General features: G+C 44.1%; 1 protein-coding gene across 5 annotated transcripts in view; it reads right to left on the bottom strand.

Moving 5' to 3' along the window:
* Positions 1–24784, bottom strand: part of LOC147030949 (dnaJ homolog subfamily B member 6-like) — a 115624-nt gene that overhangs the window by 67745 nt on the left and 23095 nt on the right. For 3 of the 5 annotated variants that reach the window (XM_085875547.1, XM_085875548.1, XM_085875549.1), the window contains one exon: positions 19872–20029. The exons of 1 other annotated variant lie outside the window; for it this stretch is intronic. The gene's annotated coding sequence lies outside the window, so the exon portion shown is untranslated. Of the gene's footprint in view, positions 1–2699; positions 2950–19871; positions 20030–24784 lie in introns of those variants that run through there. One more of the 5 variants, XM_085875550.1, reaches the window with a different exon arrangement.

The raw sequence follows: 24784 nt of genomic DNA, 5'->3' as shown, positions 1-24784 counted from the left end.
TCAGGAATTCTTATTTTGTAGAAATATTCCCACATACATGTCATGAAACTTGTAATTAAGATTGGCTCCCTGTTTTTGGTGCTTATTAATTGTACTGTTCGTGTGTTGCACGTTGTGCACCGTGCACGGTGTCGGTTGGTTGATTGGTGGAGGAAGGACAGAGGACAGATGGAGCGTGGGAAGTGTATCTCGCAGCTGTAGATGATGGAGAAGGTTACCAGCCTCAGTGGCGTAATGCTTACAGCATCCTCTCTCTGAGTCTGCGAGGTTCGAATCGGAGGCGAATCATACCGAAGCTTTTAAAAATGGTACTTGATGCTCAGCTTTTAAAAAGAACAGAGCACAAACAAACAACCATAGGATGGTGTTAAGAGTGCTGGCTTTGAGGGGCCTGATGGCCTCCTTTCCTTCTGCGTTCCTTGTAAGAAAAGTTTAGTGATGCAAATTTTTAAAGAAAAAAAAAGTCCGGATGTTAATTCAATCTCTGGAGTAAAGGAAAGCCACACCTTTTCTTGATTTAACCCCATTATTTCAATTTCTTTTCCTGGGTGTGAAATGTTATTGTTCGGCATCACGCTGTTGCATGACGCTTTCATCAAAGCCTTCCTTTGGGATAACTCTGACCTATATCCGGCTGATAAAATGCTGTTGCCATCACCAAAATGGTGAATCCAGATGATTATACTCTGCCAGACTCGGCTCAAGCTTTTCCTTTTCTTCAATAAGAAATACAGTGTTTCCAGGAAAATAATCCACCCTTGAACTGACACACCATGAGAAACCATTTTATATAAAGGTATGCTCCTCAACCGAGACATGAATTAACTGTATAATAAAGTGTGTAATAATTAAAATAGATTTTGTTTTTCCTGCCATAGCTGGCAGCTGAACCCCGAGAGAGCTAAATATATATGTCGTGAACCCTACCTACAGTACTTGGTGGTGGAAAACAGAATATTAAAAGTGGGAAGATAAACTGCATGAATGATATGGCATTTCCTGGAAATACAAGCATCTTGTGTATTGTTCGATTGTGCTTTGCATTGGGCTTCAGGATACTGCAACGACCTTGTAAATCCAGGACTTCAACACTGAAAATTTAGGATGGATGATCCTCCTCACTCCATCAGATGCATAAAGCCGCCAAGGCAGGTTCCTTGGCTTGGGGGTACAATCCTGGAGGCTTAGCCGGTAAGACACGGGATACTCCAGACCTATATATCCTAAGCCAGCCTCCTTAACCATTAAGCCACCACCAAGCTTAGAATTAAGGAGCATTTATTTTAATTTGTTCAGCATAGGCAAAGAAGGAATGGTTGGGGCCTACAGCTTTCTTGAAGTGCAGGTGAAAGCAGGTCAAGACCCAGCTCCTCACCCCCACCCCCATTCCCAATGGTACACTAAAAAAAGGTACACTAAAAGGTAAACTACAATATAATATTGCACAATTACATTGTGCCCTGTTTTGAAGCAAACAACCATGGCAAAGCAGTGCTTCTTGCGTTTGCAAGAAGCACTGCTTTTGATTCATATACCCTTTTCTTAATACGGGATGATCCAAGAGTACCAATTAAGCTTGTGAAATGTTAATTTTGTGCAGACTAAAATTGAAGAGTGTGTTGCCAGCAAAGCAAGGTGAACTGTTGAATATCAAAAGTGGCTAGTCAACCAGTCCGAGTGCCAAGTCGACTTCCAAGGAGTCCGATTAAAACACCCCAGGCACCGATGCGACCCTCTGCAGCGCTAGCTCGCACGCCTCGCCGGACGCAGCACTGCTCACCATCGCAAGCTCAACCTCGCACGTCGCAGGCTCGACCTCTATGGTGTAGGCTAGATCGTGATGACGGTAAAGGATATTTGCTTCTTTAACTTCAGCGTACCCCGTTACAAATTTATCTCCTAACTGTTGGAGCCTCTCACAATTTTCATCGACCATTCTTGTTATTTACCTCCCATCTCACCTCTGGTCTGTTTTATATGAGCCACTAAATCTGCACACATATTTTCCAATCTTTCAAATGTACTTGGCATGGCCCGTGCTCACATAGGCATCGTCTCCTGCTCTACGTCCTCCGATCAAGAATCAGCCTCTGCATGATACGAGGAATGTATGAGATTCCCAATCTATTCTCCTCCACACTATGCCCCACCTTGGTCTCACAGACAACCAAGTGCGTGTCATACTCCACCACTTCAGGGACGGCTGCCATTTTCTTTTTCTCGGTGGCCATCATTTCTTTCCCCCCCATGTACTAAAATCGAGAAAAATGTATTTTACATTTTCAAAAAACAAATGTGCTTCACACGCCTTTTTCCTGGCAAAGTCAGTTCCAAAATTCCAATCCTGACTACCAAATTTTCGTGTTGACGACCGTGTCCCAGCCAGACCAAATCCAAATCCCGCCAGTCTCTTGAAGAGAATGTTTAACAAATGCAATCTTCACCAAGGATTAACTAGACAAGGCCGAAACAGTTTGGGGGGCACACACGAGATAATGCCACATTATCAGGTGACACGTGTACTTGAGGAATCTCAGTTTATTGAAAGGAGACACAGGATGACAAAAACGGAGAATCGCGAGACGAAAGGCAGTCTGTAACAATGTATAAATATAAATAAATAAAGGCACCCAAGACGACGCCAGGCCCTTAATACATAAAAGAACCAGCTATGGTGCCACATGCACTCATCCACTCACACACAAATGGGAGAAACCAAGTGAGGTCTTGAAAAGGATATGGGGAGGCAGGTGTCCAAAATTAAGTATGGGGAAGGACAGCAGGGCAGCACATGTCAGCACTCCGGCATCTGTGAAGGTGGCCTTGCTCCGCGCTGATGCCATCGACCTCGGAGAAAGCGTAAGCATCCCCAGATCCTGCTTCGACAAAACTTAATCTCTCCTTCAGCCCCCTCCTCTTTGTCGAGAGTCACTCAGCTTCCAAGAAAGTGAGAAGAAAGTCATGAAGTGCAGGAAACAAGATCAGAAGAGCGATTGGAAAAGAGAGAGAGAGAAGAGAGAAGAGAGGAGAGAGGAGAGAGGAGAGAGGAGAGAGGAGAGAGGAGAGAGGAGAGAGGAGAGAGGAGAGAGGAGAGAGGAGAGAGGAGAGAGGAGAGAGGAGAGAGGAGAGAGGAGAGAGGAGAGAGGAGAGAGGAGAGAGGAGAGAGGAGAGAGGAGAGAGGAGAGAGAGAGAGAGGAGAGAGGAGAGAGGAGAGAGAGAGAGAGAGAGAGAGAGAGAGAGAGAGAGAGAGAGAGAGAGAGAGAGAGAGAGAGAGAGAGAGAGAGAGAGAGAGAGAGAGAGAGAGAGAGAGAGAGAGAGAGAGAGAGACTGTGTACGGCCTTTTAACGCCTCCCTGCAGCCACACCACATGCCTTCAAATGCTCTTTGGTCACCCCCCCCCACCCCCAGCACCAGCCAATGAGGTGGCATGTCACTAACTGCCACCATAGCAACATCATGTCAACAGGGTGCTGCCACTGGTGCTGCCGGAACCATTGATGCGACACCTTACAGTACACCAATGTCAACATGCTATCGGGAGTCCCAGTGATAGCCAGCGCCACGTCAGATGCCTTGTATTCGCAATACAGGCTATGAGGGGTGCGGGGAGGGGGGTTATCAGCCGAAACACAAATCAAGATATCCAAATCCACCCCTCTCCTTACCTTGCCAAGATGTCAACCTGCTTTACAGAGAGGACATATATGAATTACACCTTCCTATCTAACACTGATGTAAATGATACCACCCCTCAGGGCAATCATAAGAACAGGTCAACTTCACTTTAATGGGTCCCTGGTTACAGAAAATACTCTAACCTACACAAACACATGTATCGGGTTAACTTAACATGCTACCTAATTTGTATCCCCTCTAATGTAACAATATCCTCCCTACTCCTGCCAGTTCTGTCTTGGGTGCTGGCTCTTCCATGAACCTCACTCCTGCATAAAAAAAAATTCCACTGGGAAAGAGAGGCAGGTCAAAAGTGCTTAACCACACCTCTTTCCCCCTTTTCCCATGCAAATGTGATGCAAACAGCGAGGCATTTTGAACAAAGACAGTGACAAGCCGGTAGGCGACGAGGGATCCGCTAGGATCGAAACGCTGGATACGATGCTTTTCATTCTGACCGATCCACCGACGAAGATTCATTGCCAAGACGTATTGGTTCACATACAATTGTTGCTCTGCCTGGCAAGATTTTTCCTATTGCATATTTTGCCAACTGGCACTCCTCAGAGTGGAGATGGAGGAAAGTGTAAATGACAAAAAATGTTTTACCAACAATGTTCTATCACCATGCCAAGACGCTTTCGTTTACGTCTAACCGTTTCGCCTTGATGATATTAATTTATAAGGGATATCTAGCAAATCCCAATATTGCCTCAAGAGGAGTTGAACTGGAGATGCAGTTGATGTTCAGATCACATGTTATCAAAATTCATTGAATCATCAAACTAAAATATAATGAAATAAGTATTGAAAATAGTGAACGTAGGTCGAGAAAAAGTATTTTTTCGAATTTTGCGTATTTCGGCCCCGACACCCTTGGTGATCGAATCTGTAAAAATGCTGCGGTTCAATTTTGTAGTAGTTATTAAACTATCCAGACACCTAATTTGAACGTTCCGCTGTCGACGGTTTCCGAGGTCAAGGTCACTTAACATATTCCCTGGTTCACCACCTTTCCGCATTCGGAGGGCTGCCATTCGGAAACTATGAGAGAGAGAGGAACGTTATGCTGTCGCGATAACTAGATGGGGATGCAAGGAATAGACAGGAGTTGGTCCGGTCGCTCTACCTATCATAGAAGCCACGCTCCGTCAGTTTCCGTTTGGGTTCTTAAAACGCGGTTTTTCGGCCGCTGCATAGCAACGGGTGGTTGCTTAGCAACGAAACTCAAACGCGCACACTCCCAGCCCATATGGCACCTGATCGCCAAGTTTCATCGAAATTGGTTTGCTGGTTTGTGCTGTGGAGCCTCGCGTTGCAGACACACAGACACACACACACACACAGACACAGACACAGACAGACAGACAGACAGACAGACAGACGGAAAACCCGACAATAAGGGATATCTGGCGAATCCCAACGAGTTTGTGGTTCAAACCTTCGTACGGAGGGAACGAATGATCGATGAACTCGGACTCGATCTTCCCTTTCAAAACACAAACAATCCATTAAAACGAGCGTCAGGAAGCACAACATGTCGGGACGGAGTGAACGTCACGTACCGGGTCCGGAATCTTCATCCTAGGGTGAACCGACCATGGACCCGTCCGAGGGAGAACCTCCTGGACGGACCACGGACCCGCGGTCTGAGGACGAACCCCCCAGACCGAGCACGTTTCCTCCATTCGAGCTGCTTGTGGACCGAGCAAACGGTGTTTGCCGTGTGTGGTCTTCGCCCGAGAGATATCGGGTCGTCGTGCACCATCTGCCACTGTAAGGTTCAGTGTGCCGAAGGACCGGACATTGTTGACGACGAGACGTTCCAAGAGAAACAAACCACGTGATCATGAACCTCGTTGAGTCACGGTTTCTCGGTGGTCGATTCGCCACCGGTCAATCACATGACGCAGCAAATAACCGACGAGCATGTTTGGGTTCTTAAAACGCGTTTTTTTCAGCCGCTGCATAGCAACGGGTGGTTGCTTAAGGCCCAGTCACACCTTGACGTTTTAGCCAGCAATGGCAACGTATTAAAATGTATGTAAAACGCTGGCTTACGCTGAACTTTTGATGTTTTTTTAAAAAGATTCGGACGTATTCATAACGAGTTGGTCGTATGCATAACATATTAGTAATGGACACAGAACGTTTCGTTGTCTAAGAGATAACTTATACCAACGAATGCTTAGCCTGTTGTCGGCGTTCACAACCTATGCCCAACGATAGTCCAACTTATGCATAGCGCGCTGCACGTATCGCCGACGATCACGTGGCGTAGCCTATTAAAAGGCTGCCGCACAACGGCCGGAGAAATGGAAGTATCAACATCGCAGTCACACCTTGGCGATCTTGCCAGCATTTGCCGACCTCTGAAAAATGCGTCTAAAATGCTGGCGCACGTCGAATACGGTATGGGTGAGTTTGGTATACATGAATAGAACGCTAAAGTACGCTATCATACGTCGTAGTAAGTGGAGTACGTCTTGTACTTCTAAACGTGTTAAACATTTTACGACGTACTTGCCGTATGCCTCACACGTTCCGCATGCGATGGGAATAAGTTGTACGCACGATATGCGATCATTGGCACACGTCGACAAAAGTTACTTGTAAGTGACTCATAAGTCGAAACACGTCAATGTAATAGTTAGCGTCAGTGTTCCAGACTCCCTGTTTTTTTTTTTGTTTTTTTCTTCTTCGGTATGACGGTGATGTTGACACTTCGATTTCTAGTGCGGTGATAATATAATATAATTAATAGGCTGCCGCTCAACGATTTAAATCATAACCGCACTAGAAATCGAAGTGTCAACGTGACCATCATACCGAAGAAAAAAAAATAAAAAAATAAAAGAAACCAGGGAGTCTGGAACACTGACGCTAACAATTACATTGACGTGTTTCGACTTATGAGTACCTTACAAGTAACGTGTGTCGACCTGTGTCAACGATAGCGTAACGTGCCTACAACACGTTACTCATAGGTTAGAAATAAGTTTCGGGTACGCTAAACATTACCTCGACGTGTTTCGACTTATGATTAACTGACAATTAACGTGTGTCGACGTGTGTCAACGATCACATAACGTGCCTACAACTTATGGCCAGCGTAGCGGAACTTGTGAGTCATACGCTGGCATAAGTCTAACAAATTTCAAGCATGCTAAAATTTGAGGACAACCGCAAAGTACAATGAAAGTCAGCGTACTACGGCGTATGGCAGTGTTTTTCAGCGTGCTCTCAATGTTTCCAAAACTTACCCATAACGTATTCAACGTGTGCTAGCGTTTTAGACAAATTTTTCAAAAATCGGCATAAGCTGGCTAAAACGTCAAGGTGTGACTGGGCCTTTAGCAACGAAACTCAAACGCGCACACTCCCAGCTCATATGGCACCTGTCGCCAAGTTTCATCGAAATTGGTTTGCTGGTTTGTGCTGTGGAGACTCGCGTTGCAGACACACACACACACACACACACACACACACACACACACACACACACACACACACACACACACACACACACACACACACACACACACACACACACACACACACACACACACACACACACAGAAAACCCGACAATAACGGATATCTAGCGAATCCCAAAAATATTTATTGGTTGTTGAGGGGAGATGGTGAGAAGTGGGCAAAAGTTATGTATGTTTTGAGAAGATTTCAGTTTTGTGCAGTGTTGATTAAAAAAAAAGAATTGTATTATTTAAAAGGTAACTTTGTAAAACTGGAATTAGGTCGATTATAAAAGAAGGGTGTTGGGGGAGAGGTCTGAAGGTAGGTATAGGTATAGGTGTACTAAGCTATCTGCCATGGACTCACACTCTCCCTCATCTGTGCAGTCACCGAGTTTGAAAACGAGATTGCATTGCTGGACTGACTGACTGACTGACTGACTGTTTTGACTTGATCGATTGATGTGTATTCATGGCAGAGGTTGTGGACTTGTTTTTTGGAGAGCTTTCGGGCAAGGAGCATCGAAACCTGGATGAAGAATGGAGCCCAGCTGTTGATCGAGAGACAGAAAATTCCGCTTCAAATTAATGGTCATCACTTCAGGCACATATCTATTTCTCGGCTTACAAATAAAATTAATTTAGCTTTTGGATGCAAAATTAATATCATGTACTGTATAATATCCTTCAAATGTTAATTTGATGGACGAGAAACACCCACACAATATGGGAGCAGCCGATACCTGTGTTTGTGTGGGTTCGGTAGGGAGTGGGGGTGACGTCATGTGTATGTGCTGGTGTGCAGTTGAGTTCCATTTGTATTGTCTTTTTCACCTTAATTATACATTTTCACACTCACTTTGTTTATGATGCATTAGACTCAGCCATGTTATTAACCTCCGCCATCTTCGAAGATGGATGGAGGTTACTGTTTTCACCCCTTTCTGTTTGTGAACAGTATTACTGAAAAACTCCTCAACGGATTTCGACGAAACTTGGTGGGGGGGGTTAGGTATGGTCCAAGGATCATGCCATTAAATTTTGGACTTGGTCCCCCCCTCCCCAAAAAAAATTGTTAGAGAAAAAAATTTTTTTTTTTGCATTTCTACATGTTTTAAGTGATTTCCAAACCCCCCCCCAAAATTTTTTTTTTTACCCCCCCCCAAAAAATAGAGGAAAAAAAACATTTTTTTTGCATTTCTACATGTTTTTAGTGATTTCCAACCCCCCCAAAAAATTGTTACACCCCCCCCAAAATAAAATTGTTAGAGAAAATTTTTTTTTGGCATTTTTATGTTTTAAGTGATTTCCAACCCCCCCCCCAAAAAAAATTGTTACCCACCCCCAAAAAAGGGAATTTTTTTTTTTTTGCATTTCTACATGTTTTAAGTGATTTCCAACCAAAAAAAATAAATAAATTTTTTGGAGAAGAAAAAACAAAATTTTGCAACTTTTTTTCAAAAAAAATTCGATTTTATTTGAAAAATATTTGAATTTTTTTTTTTGCATTTCTACACGTTTTAAGTGATTTCCAACCCCCCCCCCCCCAAAAAATTTGTTCGAGAAAAAAACCCAGAAATTTTGCACCTTTTTTTTTCAAAAAAATTTCGATTTTTTTGGGGGCATTTCTACATGCACGTCAATCTAGTTTAGTTTATTCAATCGTGGTTCAGTGGAGTCTGATCCGTTTTGACCTACAATGAATATAATATCAGGTTCACTTAAGTGACCCAGCAGTATTGGTGGCGGAGGTTTTGCACTCTACTGAGTGCTCCCCCTCTAGTTATCCTTGTGATTAATACTAATTATTATTGTTGATGTTATTAATATTATCTTGTAACAACCTTAATACTATAACATTATCATCAGATGGAATTGACTGATTAACTTGTGGTTGTAATAAATTTTACTTCCATTTGGTGTGTGGACTAACGACTTTTAACTTTTTCAATGCCTGTGTGTAGGTATACATGTATACTGTATCCAATTTTCTCCAAATTTCCTTCAGGCGAGTGATAAACAGTGTTAATGACCATTAGAAATGTGGTCATGCATCGAATAAAGGTCACAATTTGGGGCCGTGAGGGTGTCCGGAGCATTATGGCATGTTAGTTACACTTGGATCCATGCCAGGGAAAAAAAATCGCATATAAGGCCCCAAGATATAAGTTATAAATAATCCATAATGCAGTCCATATATAATCTGATAGTTAAAAAAAAATAAACAGACAGGCAATAGGATACATCATTCATGCATAAAGACTTTTAAGCACCATTATTAGGTCAAGATCACTGCGTCCAAGCTAGCGATCTACTTAAAGACCGAGCAAGTCGAAGCAGTTTGCTTCGGTTAGTTTGTGGAGGATGCTATAAGCATAGAATGCCTCGAGGACATTGGGTTTCCTCCAAATTTCTTTCAGCCGAGTGTTAAACAACAGTAGCGACTGTTTAAAAAGGTAACCATACGTTGGACGGAATTGACTGAAGTTTGTTGTTGTAATATTTTTACTTCCAGTAGATGTGCCCCATGAAACGCTTAACCTATCTATACACCTTCAAGTGGTGTTGTCCAAGGCAGAAAACCTCCTGGAAGAAAGGGGGGTGGTGAATTAAGTCCGAAAACCTCTGTTGTATGACCCTTAGTCCCCCTGGCACGTTTGGTTTTAAATGAGATAAGTAACGACCGAATGCATCATGGTTGGACAGAGAGACAGAAAGACACACCGATTTGCGTATTTATGAAAGACATCACCATTCATACAATGTTTATACAGTATTTATTGTGTGGAACAATTTAAAGAAAATAATGACGTTAGATATACAGTAATTTCAGACAAGTCAGTGTTCTCTCGGTCCTCTGTCTCCTCCTTTCTGGTCTTACACCTTCTGCTCTTTCCGTGCCCTGTCCCCCCAGGTTTCTGCAGGGTGCACGCGCATGGTCTGCCAATAACCCCTTCCTCATGAAACTCCCAAAATTCGGAATCATTGCTCAATCGGAATCATTGCTCAGCTCCGCATTTGTTCCTCTTTTACCTGCCTGTGGAACCAACTTCCTCAGTCTCTTCAATCTCATTCTTCGGTCCAGGGTTTCAAGATAGGTGTTCACCACCATCTCAGGTCATTCCCCATTCACAACCATGATATTTTCTACCGTCATTAAAAACCCTCCCCCTTCCAAGTCCACCCTTTTCCGGATTTCTAGTTTTTCCTTCCACTTCAGTGCTTGAGAGTTTGGGGCTGTATCAATCATGTTCACCTCCTGTGTCATACATTTACGATCATTCCTTTCCCTCCAATTTTTTTTGAAATGTGTGGGAGAAACGGTAAACACATACCATTTGATGGTGGACCAGCCAGCTGTCTTATATATCTGTCTGTATTAGGATCCCACAGTATATATTTGAGCTGAAAACACCAAATTGCCTTTAAGGCTCAAGATTAGCACTGTTCATATCTTATCACGAGGACTCATCCTGGCTAATAATGATCACAGAAGCTTTTTGACACCCCATTAATGGTGAACCTTTCTATTTACATTTCAAACTACCCTGCTCACTACGATTGTGACATCATATTGTGCCAAAATCCATGAATGAGCTTTCCTGCTCACGTCCGCTCCACTCTTTCACCAATGGTAAGGGTATGCTGTTCCGTGATACACTCTTCCGTCTATGGCCACTGACTGGCCCCCACCCTCTCTCTCACCTGCCTCATCACTCTGAGTTTGTTTCCCAGTGTCACATCAGACATTCGTGGATGCACTCCTTCTGATTGTTCGCTGATCGCTCTCATGGCAATATTCAACTTTTCAGACCTTATTGGAAAGGTTCTTTCTCGTTTTTTATGTGTGGAATTTATTTAATTAATTTTATTTTTTGCTTTTTATAATATTTAGTCTGAGGTCAACTTTCTTTTTAACGGTGGTGATATATGACAAGAACTTAAAACTTACTTACTTTGTATATCTGCTGCCATTGCAGATTTTTGGTTCCCACTTGCATCCCCCAAATGCAAGACAAAGGAGGCGATAGAGGACAAAGAGAGACCACGGACTTTACTGCTTGTAAAAAATGTACACAACATAGTTTTTAACCACTATGTACTTTATTAGCATATATATATATATATATATATATATATATATATATATATATATATATCTTCTTCTTCTTTCGGCTGCTCCCTTTCGGGGTCGCCACAGCGGATCATCCGTATGATCCGCATAGTGATTTGGCACATGTTTTACGCCGGATGCCCTTCCTGACGCAACCCTCGTTGCCTCTTACGACACAGGGATATGGTACACCTATTTTAACCGGGGTATACACCGGCCCAGTACACTGGTACTCATTTCGCCGACCTCGGAAGGATGACAGGCTGAGTCAACCCCCTGGTGTATTAATTCAGTGGCCCAACGGGGCTTGAACTCAGGACCTTTTGGATCCCAAGCCGCTGCCCTAACCACTGCGCCAACACCAGGCTCATATATATACCCATATACATATATATATATATATATATATATATATATATATATATATATATATATACACACACACACACACACACACACACACACACACACACACACACACACACACACACACACACACACACACACACACACACACACACACACACACACACACACACACACATACATATCGGGGGGACAGATCACAGACAGAGCCCGTGCTGGGGGTGGGGGCAAGGGGGCGGCAGGGCCGGAAAGGAGACCACTCACATGCCTCCAATGAGAGAGTGAGAGACCGAAAGACTCAGCCTCATAGCGGGAGATACCAATGATCCTAAATGTCTTGGTTTCCACAGCGTGAAGCCAAGAAAGGTGAGAGGCGGGAACACCAGCCCAGAGGGGAGAGCAGTTCTCCATCAGACTGCGGATGAAAGCTTTGTATGTGTCAGGAGCTCAGGTACGACTGGCATTGAGGATCTCCATCCATTGTTGGGAGAGCAGAAGCAGCATATCCAGAGTGATCTGGTCTGAATCCAAATTGATGATGGGAAATCAAGCTATTGGTTTCCTGCATTTGTTTTCTTCTTTTCTTTTTTTTCATTTATTTATATTTTCATTTATGGACGCTTTCCAATGGTTCTGTGATTTTTCCTCGTGTATTGGCTTTGATGTCTGTCAGCACCACAAAATTTCGGCTTTCTGGGTCACCCGGAAGGTACCGAACATTCATATCAGTGAGTCAGTGAGTGAGTGAGTGGTTTGAATGAGCTTTTATATTTGATTTTCTCATTCCTATGTTAACTTGTTTCAAGTGTTAAATGTTTGAAATGAAGATGAAATGAATTGAAATGAATGACAATGTACAGGAAAATCAGTAGGTGCCGGGTGGCAGATCTTTGCATAAGACAATAAAGTTGGCACAAGGCAATAACACTAGCATGAAGCACCTTGGTACTCTTATAAAACACTGTGGTCACATTGGGTAGTTCATAAAATGCTATGATACTCCCTTCGCGTGAGATACTTAATGCACTACAGATGTTCAATGAATGAGATACTTAATGAATGTACTCTCGGGTCGCAAATATACAAAAAGCAAAATAGGTTTTAGGATGCGTTTTTCATAACCCAAATTTCCATACTCAGTACAATAGCTCGATACATCTCGACTATACCTAAGGTTCATCCCAAAGATTTGTCCCTTTGGTCTTATTAAAACCAATATCTCACCAAATTCGCTCTGCTTGCAGACTCTAATGGGACACCTCTGTCAACCTCCCTTCATCAACAAAGAATGGTGACTGCAGACAATTGCAGGATCACATAACAAGGTGCTCTATAATTCCCAGCATTGAAATACAGCCCACTGATGAGCCCTTTCCATTTGTTTGGCAACAATGTCAGTTCCCAGCAGTCCAGTTGGAGATAGTAGACAATCCTACTGTGAAGTTTAGAGCACCCTTGAGTTGCTGTCGTTCAATAAACAGGCAGTGTAACTACTTACCAAGTGTATCAACTAGCCTCGGTCTCTCACACAGCTCGCATTTGGCATGCCAGCAAATAAATGTGGCTCAAGAACAAATTTGCAAAGGGTTGAAATTTACATACCTGCATGATCCATTTTAAACACATGGCCAATTATATGTTGTTGCTTCCAGCATTTGCCATCCTCAAAATATTCGGTTCGCAGGAGCAGCATATTCATTCAACAAAATCAAAAAAGTTGAATATAAGAAAAGTGCTTTGAATTTTTTTGTTGAGATAATTGTTTTTGCCATTTAAAAAAAATCTTTAAAATCTCTTTGTGAGCAACGCTGCAACGAGCAGTCTCGTAACTAGTAGACATAGGGGCAATACCCCAGGGTGGTCACCTGGTTGTGGCTGGAAAAGAAAAGCAAGAAACTACTGGTAGGGTGGATAACCCACAAAATATGTAACAGAGAAGAAAGTAAATACCTATGGTTTTTAGTTTTTAAATGCTGTGAAAAAAACTTTGGTACATCACAGGATACAAAGGTAGTGGTAAAGTTTCATCGGAATTTTGTGTGTCGTTTCTGAGAAAAAAAGCAAAAACATAATTTGGGGGGGCAACCCCCCGTACACACCCGTAGACCCCGATTTTTTTTAATGGTGTGAACAATCTTTGGTACATCACGGGTGATGAAGGTTGTGGTCAAGGTTCATCGAAATTGTGTGCGTGTGTGTGTGTGTGTGTGTGTGTGTGTGTGTGTGTGTGTGTGTGTGTGTGTGTGTGTGTGTGTGTGTTGTGTGTGTAGTTTCGGAGAAGAAAGGAAATAGATATTTTGGGGGCAACCTCCCCTTCAAGATTAGACGCTCTAAGACCCCAATTTTTGTAATGTCATGAACAAAGTTTGGTGCATCACCGTTGATGAAAGTTGTGCTGAAGTTTCATCAGAATTATGTGTGTAGTTTCTGAGAAGAAATCAAATACATATTTTGGGGGGCAACCCCCCCTCCCGTAGACCCCATTAGACTGCAATTTTTTTTAATGGTGTGAACAAGATTTGGGACATCATGGTTGATGAAGATTGTGGTCAAGTTTTATCGAAATTGGTTGTGTAATTTCTGATAAGAAAACAAATACCTCTCAAGAGGGGGCAATCCCCCCCTCCCACCTCATAAACTCCCTCTATAGACCAACTCAGACTCAGATTATTTTTTAATACCATGAAAAAACTTTGGTACATCACAGGTGATGAAGGTTGTGGTGAAGTTTCATCAAAACCTTCCACAGAAAGGTGTTTCTTTCTAAATCATGTCCAATCAATTTAATTGGCCACAGATGAACTCCAATCAAGTTGGAGAGACATCTCATGCATTATCAAAGGAAATTGGATGTACCTGAGCCACAGCAAAGGGGTTGAATACTTATTGACTCAAGACATTTCAGCTTTTCATTATCCCGCCCCCCAGAGGAAGGGAGCGGGATATTGTAATCGTCCGGTTTGTTGGCTGCTCTTAAGGCCCTGTCACACCTTGACGATTTAGTCAGCGTATGCCGACGTATGAAAAATTTGTCTAAAACGCTGGCACACGTCGAATACGTTATGGGTAATTTTTGTATACGTTAAGAGCACGCTGGCATACGTCGTAGTACGCCGAGCTCGTTGACAAATTTTAACATGCTTGAAATTTTTCGACGTATGCCAGCGTATGACTCACACGTTCCGCATACGTTGGCCATAAGTTGTAGGCACGTTACGCGATCGTTGACACACGTCGACACACGTTACTTGTAAGTTACTCATAAGTCGAAACACGTCGAGGTAATGTTTAGCGTCAGTGTTCCAGACTCCATGGTTTTTTTTTCTTTCTTCGGCATGATGGTGATGTTAACACTTCGATTTCTAGTGCCGTTATAAAATAATATAATTAATAGGCTGCCGCTGAACGATTTAAATCATAACCGCACTAGAAATCGAAGTGTCAACATCACCATCGTACCGAAGAAAAAAAAAACAAAAGAAAAAAAAAAACTAGGGAGTCTGGAACACTGACGCTAAACATCACCTCGACGTGTTTCGACTTATGAGTAACTTACAAGTAACGTGTGTCGACGTGTGTCAACGATCGCGTAACGTGCCTACAACTTATGGCCAGCGTATGCGGAATGTGTGTCATACACTGGCATACGTCGAAAAATTTTCAACATGCTGAAAATTTGTCGACGTACTCGGCATACTACGACGTATGCCAGCGTGCTTCACCGTGCTCTTAACGTATACAAAACTTACCCATAATGTATTCGACGTGTGCCAGCGTGTTCGGCAAATTTTTCATACGTCGGCAATACGCTGGCTAAAACGTCAAGGTGTGACAGTGGCTTGACACTTCGATGTCTAGTGCGGTTATGATTTGAATCGTCGAGCCACAGCCTTTTAATAGGCTACGCCATGTGATCGTCGGCGATACGCTGCCACGCGCTATGCATAAGACTATCGTTGGGCATAGGTTGTGAATGCCGACAACACGCTCAGCATTCGTTGATATAAGTTATCTATATGTTATCCAAACGTTCTGTGTACGTTACTAATACGTTATGCATATGTCCAACTCGTTATGAATATGTCCAAAACTGGAAAAAAAACATCAATAGTTCAGCGTACGTCAGCGTTTTACATACATTTTGATACCTTGCCATACGCTGGCTAAAGCGTCAAGGTGTTACAGGGCCTTTAGAGCACCCTTATTGGCTGCTCTTCGAGCACCCTTATTCTGGACATTTCCATCTGTCTGTCTGTCCGCGAAACTTTGGTCAAGCCGAGGGGCTAAACCACTCAACCGATTCCAATGAAATTTGGTAGGTAGGACCAATATTTCTGGGAATCGTGTGCTTTCGAATATGGGACTCCGGGCCCTAGCAACGGCCCTTTAAAGTGGTCAAAAAATCGAAAAATCGAAGCTTAGAGTTCTGTGCGCAATCTATCTAGCTCCCTTCATGCCAATTTGCAGCCCTAACAAAAAATATTTAAAGGAGGAGATAGATTTTGGGCGAGTACATGTCGAACATTTCAGAAACGATTAATTGCGAATATCTCTAAGAGAAAGAGTCTGATTTTGATGAAACTTGGGTGAAATGTGTACAATGTGGCTCGCATGTACACAAAAATGAATGGTTGCTATGCACACCTCCATTGTTTAGCAACAGCTAAAATACTTTATCGTACATTGTACACTAATTGTGGACTGTACAAAAAAATCAATACCTCTGAAACTGGACCTCCGAGGGACCTGTTTTTTTGTGCCCAAGGAGAATGTCTTACAGCATCATATAAAAAAACAAAATCTTTAGCGAATAGATAAATGGAATTACCAGGGCTGCCATTTGTTAGAGTCTCTTTGGAAACATGCCTGAAATTTCACAAGGCGGGTTTCTGGGCGCAAACTAAGAGGGCTGTGATAATCATATTTATTGTGCTAAATTGATTGATAGCATGTACATGAATATCGGCTTGTCGTGTCGGCCGGCTTTCCATCTAGAGCGAGCAGCCATGTCGCCTACCGGCTTGTTTGTCTGTTTGTTACTGACGAAATCTAAAGAATTCGTAAGTATATTGATGATTTCCGTTTGTTTGTTTGTTTGTTTGTTTGTTTGTTTGTTTGTAGGCACGATAACTCGAGAACGGAAGAAGCTACCAATGTCAAATTACACCACGTGATTCAGGAGGGTGATGGCTAGTGCTGATTAGATTTTGGTCAAAATCGGTCAAAGGTCAAGGTCACAGTGAGGTCAAACATCCAAAAAATGATAACTCGAGAATGGAAGAAGCTACGAATGTCAAATTACACCACATGATTCAGGAGGGTGGTGGCTAGCGCTGAATAGATTTGGGTCAAAATCGGTCAAAGGTCAAGGTCACAGTGACGTCAAACATCCAAAACATTCGATTTTTGATGGTTTGGTACAGAATCATCGAATAAACTTCCACTTTGCTTCGCTACCTAGTCGAGAGACAGCTTTTATTAGACAAGGTCAGAGGTCAAGTTGACGATTTCGTAAGTACCAGTCTATGACTGCTTGTTTGTTTGTTTGTGTGTTTGTTGGCACGATAACTCGAGAACAGAAGAAGCTACCAATGTCAAATTACACCACCTGATTCAGGAGGGTGATGGCTTGTGCTGATTAGATTTTGGTGAAAATTGGTCAAAGGTCAAGGTCACAGTGAGGTCAAACATCCCAAAAAAAGTTATAACTCGAGAACGGAAGAAGCGACCAATGTCAAATTACACCACGTGATTCAGGAGGGTGATGGCTAGTGCTGATTAGATTTTGGTCAAATCGGTCAAAGGTCAAGGTCACAGTGAGGTCAAACATTCGATTTTTGATGGTTTGGTACAGAATCATCGTAGAAACTTTGGTTTGCGTCGCCACCTTCTCTCGAGACAGCTTTTATGAGACAAAGTCAGAGGTCACGTTGACGATTTCATAAGTACCAGTCTATGACTGCTTGTTTGTTTGTCTGTCTGTCTGTTAGCAACTTTTCAGAAAAACGGCTTTAGCAAACACTATCAAATTTAATCCACAGGTGGGCAATGAACCTTGGACAACCCCATTAACTTTTGGGTCCAATTGGCTCAACGGTCAAGGTCAAGGTCACAAAAAGATCAAAATCGTTTTTCCCTCATAACTTCGTCAAAAATGATCTGATTTACTTCAAACTAAGCTCATAGTGAACCTTATTCTATTTGTCACTTATAATCCTACCCATTCCAATAGTGAAAAATGCATATTTGTGAAGATCGGTAGGGTCTGAAGTTTTGGGGGTCATGGTCATCGGTCAAAATTACAAATTTTCCATTAAAACTAAAACATGGTTCAAATTTAAATTTGATCCCCAAAATAACTTTATGCCTTAAATGGGTGGGATTTGTTATGCCTGGCACCACTTGTTTATGATGAATTTGTAAAAAGAGATATTTTGGGGGCAATCCCCCCCCCCCCTTGAGATGCTCAGAGACAGTCATACACAAGTAACTCATAAGACTATGAAAAGTATTCTAAGTTGCTGGTGTATGACTGTCTCCGAAACAAAAAGCTAACATATGATGCCTGCCTTCATCATTTAATCCTCCAAGGGACCCCAATAATTATCAACTGCATTGTTCATTAAAAAAAATGGCGGCACCACGGGGCATGCCATCCGCAAAAAATAACTCATCAATCCACAATAGCACAAAGACAAAAAAAAATCTCTCCTGTACAAAAGGCGCCAGACAACTCTCACTTGAGAAATGGGCAGAGCTTGAAACGATACACCAAGCACTCGTCTGGCCCGTAACCACGCAACATACATTGCAAGTGGACAATAACACCAACTCTTTACAGAATCCTAGTACACACTATGTTATGGTCACTTGATCTTAAATGCTGTCCTCCCTGAAGCTCCTCCATCACAATGGGGTAATTACTTTAAAGGAGATATTGTTACGAATTTGGAAGCTTACTGCACACAACAGTCAGGGTCCTTATCAGTCAGGGTCCTTATAGAACAGTTATATCGGTAAGTGAGTGTTTGTAGTTAGGGCCCCTTGTTTAGTGGGTAATTAAGTGTACGTGCGCTACGAAGTTATTTTATAGTTAGGATTTTTACATCAATAACAACAACTTTTCAACGATGATACCTGCCTTCGCTTCCTTCCACCATCCTCCACCGGCACCATTGCACGCGTGCGTGTCAGCACGTACGTGGGCGGAGTCCCATGTGCCAGGCGGGGTTTCTTTGGGCATTGGCATCTTGGATTTTGCTCCAAATACAATCACTTGCTTTGCCTGCCTCGTTGCCTGTTTCGGCGGAGGAGCGTGCCAGCACCCGACACGACCCTCCGTACCTGGTGCTTGGAGCGGCATCGAGTTGCGGGTTTGAGTCCTGCCGGTCTAGGACGTCGAAGACCACAAGAGGTGGACAGGTCCAAGTCAGCTCTGGTTTCCAGCTCATCTTCCCTCGAGCTGAAAACCTTCAATAAAGACCTCGAGGTCCATTTCTTTTGGGGTACTTGTGTGTGCATGTGAGTGTCCTTGGGCCCCGTCTATAAGTAGAAACTGATAAGTGCCTGTGTTCGCTTGTACATTGACTGCATTTCTTATAGTCGGATAACTCTGCTCTTTTGTGTCCCCCCTCCCCTCCTCCCCCCATTATAAATAAATCCCCTGTTAAATGTTTCAGCTCGTTTTTGTGTTTCTTTCATTGGTTTAGCACGGAGCGTGTTGGGAAATTGGGAAGCGGCAAATTGTGAATTTGGACCGACGGACCTCGGTAACCATCCGCTCGGGCTACGCACGGTTCGAGCACGCCAACGGCTCATTCCGCTCGAGCTCCGCTGAGGGTGAAATTCCCCAGTAGTTTGGACGAAGTGGGTATTTAGGTAAATTGAAATTGGCAATCGACCCTATCCCATGCGGTCGACCTATTGGAGATCTTCGGTCCGATAAGGGACCGTCAGCTCAGGAGTTATCCGGGGTGACGACCTATAAATTCCGGGTGTTCGGTGGAGCCGACTCTACTGCTCCATCTAGCGGTCGTGCTCACCGCCGAAATTCGGACCCACAACAATATAACTGCACAGCAGTTCCCCTCGTCAGTTTGTCTACAAACTGGCTTAAACAGCAATCCAGCAATAGATAAAGGAAATCCTCAACTGCTCTATCATTTTCCTGTTCCTGGGCCCATTCTATCCCTGGCAATTTACAAGCCCCATATAATCAGTACTCTTCCCTGATCACATACCTTATTGAATTATTCATGTCACCTTCCTTCCTCCTCCTCCTCCTCCCCCCACAGGCCAGGATATGACAGATAAGTCATTTCATGCGACTGTGCTCGGCATTGTCGTCCCCACAGGCTTTTTTGGCCTTTCCGATGAGATCTCCCGGTGGATCAAACACCTGAAATAGGGTTTTGGATAAGAAGTTGGTTTTGCATGTGAGGAAAGCAGGCAGGGTTACCTAATTTGACAAGCTCTCACATAAATCGGTCTTGTTCTTGCAAACCTGTGAGAAGACACATTCCTCTTCGGTATTACTCTGAGTCAGTATAAGTACATGCTGAACCACTGTAAACAGAAGGCTAAGTTGTGACTCCCCGTCTTCCCTGGTCATCAACGATATATAATGCCAGTTCTTGTCTACCCTTTGTGGATCATGGGCCAGAAACAGCTGTGTCCAGCAGTATTATGTTCGCCACGTACTCATTGCATCGATAATCATCCTTGCTCGACAGCTTGCATTTCAATACCGACAACCTTTCCACAAAATATCTGACCGATGAATTCATATCAGTTTCTCTTCGCATGGAAAAGTAAATGACTTTTGCACGGAAAATCACATCATCCTGAAGTAGGAAATGGGGGAGTGCATATTTGAATACCTTTTGATAGAACCTACGACAATAATCCTGGATTTTCATGATCTCGGGTGGTAAGAGGTCAGCATGTTGCATTGGATTGGTTATTTGAAAACCCAGGAAAGGTTTGTCCTGAAATGAGGCTGGATCATCAACATCTACTTCACCGAGTTCCATTCCATGGTATGCTTCCTTCCTCCTTCAGAAAGAGACCGAACAAACAGTGTAGAAATGTGGTCAGTTCGAGGTTCCTCAAATTGAAACATCTTCTTGGTGTCGACATACCTTTTTCAGAATCGATGGAAAAATGTCAGATAAATTTCAGTCCATGGATTTCCAAAGTGTTCTTGGAGCCATCGAAGTCGAGGATCTTTGGTGTTATTTTGACTGCCAAAGTAACTCTTCAGACTTTTTTTTTTTTTTTTTTTTGTATACCTTGGTCGAGGCTCGTATGAGAGCTAACACACAACTCACAGCAAGGAGGCATGAGACAAGAGGGGCGGGAGTGGAAGGGACAGATCATTGGGGAACAGACACAGGTGAACTGTGGAAGGGAGAGGGATGGGGATGGGACGGGGAACATGGCGAGGAGAAGATGGACATTACAGGGACTTTCAGGAAGGAAAGCAGGAGAATTGAAGGAAGTGGGCTTGGGTGGATTATCGGGGTAGAAAAGATCGAGGATTTGGATGGGGGAAGATAAGAGGTGGTGGTGAACAGCTGTTTTGAAAGCCTGGAGGGAAGAATGGGAAAGAATAGAGTGAGGAAGTTTATTCCAAAGGCGGGAAAAAGAGGAATGAAAGAGTGAAGATGAGCAGTGATTCGTGATTTTGGTAGTTTTACCAGAAGGGGGTTGTTGGCGGACCTTGAGCGCCCTGTGGAAATGTGGTTGGGACAAATCGCAGAGAGAGCAGGGGGGCAAGGCTGGAGAGGAGTCGGTAGAAGACAGAAAGACCACCGACCAACCTGCGGTGATTGAGTGAGAGGCCCAAAGACTCAGCTTCATTGCGGGAGATGCCGATGATCTTAAAAGCCCTGGTTTCGACAGCGTGAAGTCGAGAAAGGTGGGAGGCAGGAGCACCAGCCCAGAGGGGAGAGCAGTACTCCATCAGGCTACGGACAAAAGCTTTGTAAGTGGTCAGGAGCTCAAGAGGGCCGAGGAAGGACTTTGCACGACGGAGGATTCCCAGTCGGCGACTGGCTTTTGAGGCAAGGTTGGAAATGTGACTTTCCCAGGAAAGGTCATGGCAGATAGTGAGACCCAGAAGCTTGAAAGAAAAGACTTCTTCCAGAGGATTGTTGAGAAAGTGGATGGGGGGGTTTTCTAAACGGTCCTTTCGAAGAGACATAGTGAGAGTGTGAGATTTGTCTGGATTGAAAGACATGTTCCACGTGTTGGATCAGTTTGTGATTTTATCCAGATCTGCAGTGAGCGAAGAAGCTGCTGCTTGCCGGTCTGAGGGATGACAGATGGTACGGCAGAGGGTGGAGTCGTCGGCAAAGAGAAATAGAGGATTTTCCAGAGAGTCCGAGAGATCATTGATGAAAACCAGAAAAAGAACAGGGCCCAGAACGCTACCTTGAGGAACTCCAGCCTGCACAGGAAGAGGGGATGAAAGAACTCCATTTAGGGCCACACGTTGACTGCGACAGGAGAGGAAGTCTGCGAGCCATGAGTGGAGATGGCCTTGAATACCATGGGAAGAGAGTTTGGTGAGTAGGGCAGGGTGCCAGACTGTGTCAAAAGCACGTGATATGTCCAGGGATACGGCTCGGATTTCCTGTCTGGCATTGAGGACCTCCATCCATTGATGGGAGAGCAGTAGCAGCATATCTAGGGTAGAGTGACCTGGTCTGAAACCAAATTGATGATTGGAAATCAAGCCATTGGAGAAGAGGAAGGATTTCATGTCTGAAGCGATGATGGATTCCATAACCTTGCTGATGATTGGGAGAAGGCTGATTGGTCTATAGTTACAGGGATCTGTTTTTGCACCTTTTTATGCAGGGCAGTGATGTTAGCAGATTTCCAAGCAGATGGCAGATGACCTTGGGAAAATGAGAGGGTGAATAAAACAGAGAGAGGGTGAGCAAGAGCAGAAGAGCAGGCTTTGAGGACACGTGGGCTGATGCCGTCTGGACCGGTTGCAGAATCTGACTCGAGGTTTGAAAGCAAGCTCTCCACCTTGTCAGGAGAAAAGGATACAGAGTCCAGGGACAGTTGGGTGCGACTGGGTAAAGTGGGTAGAGATAGTGATGGGTTTGGGACACAAGATTTAGCTGCAAACACCGAGTTTAGACATTCAGCTTTATCACGTGTGGAATCAGCAGTGCGGCCATTTGAGGTAAGGAAGGGGATGGAGGGGGAACATACACCAGAAACAGATTTGATTAAACGCCACCAGGATTTTGAGGAGGGAGAGAGGTTTGAGAGTTCAGACTTGAGATGAGAAAGATGTTGTTTTCTGGCTCTCCTGAGGGTAGATACACACTTGTTCCGAGCTTTGTGGAAAGAACTGAGATTGCCCTCAGTTGGGTTTGCTTTCCATGAGGCAAAGGCAAGTTGTTTCAGGACAACTGCCTCGCCACAAGCTTCAGTAAACCAAGGGCGGGAGGAAGGGTAAGACAACTGAACACGAGAGGGGATAAATCTGTGCATGAGGGAGAGCAAGTTTCTTTGAAAGAATTCCCAGGATGAGTTGATGTTTGAGAAAGTAGTGATAGGAGACCAGTCTGTAAGTTTGATGGCTGCTCGGAGACCCTGCCAGTCGGCTTGAGTGAAATGCCAGACTCGACGGCGGTGAGGTGGTTCTCTGATAACAGCCAGAGAGATGTCCACTTTAACAAGGACGTGGTCAGAAGAACCAATTGGAGCAAAGGAAGAGCAGCAGATATTGTCAGGGAAATTTGTCAAAATCAGATCCAGAAGAGATGGAGTACCATTGGTTGAGATCCGGGTCGGGAAGTTGACCGATTGAGTCAGTCCCAATGAGTCGCAGAAAGCTTTTGCTGAGGTGCCATGGCAGGTGAGAGAGGTACCCACACCTAGCCAACTGGCGTGATGACAATTGAAGTCGCCACATAAGAGGAAGAGAGAGTTTGGATGAGAAGATAGAAGATGGTCCATGTTTTCGGAGAGTGAGGTGTAGATGGAGTCATCACTGTTCGGTGGACGGTACAGTACACATATAAACATGAGGTGGGAGTGGAGGGGAAGCCGAAGCCAGAGGTATTCCTGGGGGTGTGGGGGAGTGAGAGCAGTGCAGGGAGAGTGAGGAATAGAGTCTTTGATGAAGAGAGCAACACCTCCACCAGGACGAGACTCAGGTCTGTCATACCGTAAGAGGGAGTAACCAGGGAGAGATACTTGGGAGTCAGACACGTCTTGGGAGAGGAAAGTTTCTGTTAGGCAGATAATGTCTGGTTTGTCAGTGGCAACCTGTATGGAAAGATCTGAAAGGTTTGAGCGAAGGCCCCGGATATTTGAGGTCCACACTTTTAATGAAGAGGTAGGGGAGGAGGCTTTGGGTGCAGGAGGTGGAGGGGCGGGGGAGGGTAGGACGAGGGAAGAGGGGGAGGTAAGGAGGGTTGCTGAAGGAGTGTGGGGTATTGCAGAATAGCGAGGGGAGGGGGCCGAATGAGGAGGAGAAAAGGCTCTGTGGTGCTGGGAGAGAGGGGGGACAAGAGACAAGGAAGATGGCAGTTGAGGATTTGAGGAGGTGGAGTGAAGAGATGGAGGTGAGAGGGCAGTGGAGGGAGGCAGGTTGGTGGATGAGAGGGGGGGCAACTTAGAGAAGGAAGAGTGAGGGGGATGAAAGGTGGGAGAAAGGTGAGGGGGGAATTTTTGAAAGAGGTGAGAGGGAGGCTTGGAGGGAGAAGAGTGGGATGGTTGCTTTGAGAGTGAGAGTGAGGGGTGAGGGGGGTGAGTTGGCACTGAAGTTGGAAAAAAAGAATGGTTGATGGAAAGCGAGCATCCATGGCAAACTGTGGTTTTTAAAAGTTTTAGGTCAGAGATGCGATTTAACACAATTGGATACTGATACTGCATCAAAATCAAGACTTGGATACTGCATCAAAATCCTGTTTATGCCAAGATCCCTGCTGAGCCATCTCGTTGATCCATACTTGAGAATCTTTCTGCACTTCTGATCACAGAATGAAGTGAATTCCTTGAGTTCAGCTTTTCATTTTGTACTTTTGTCCGAGTAGTAGTGGAGGTCCACTCGGAGATCATCGATTGAGAAGCCACTTGTAAGAGTGAAGTCGTCCAATGCGTGGTTGGCCATGTTGTGCAGTAT

The sequence above is a fragment of the Eptatretus burgeri genome, chromosome 3 (assembly GCF_056783735.1).
Source record: "Eptatretus burgeri isolate ZD-2024b chromosome 3, Ebu_testis_v1, whole genome shotgun sequence".
NCBI lineage: Eukaryota > Metazoa > Chordata > Myxini > Myxiniformes > Myxinidae > Eptatretus > Eptatretus burgeri.
This window is presented reverse-complemented; position numbering and strand designations above follow the sequence as displayed.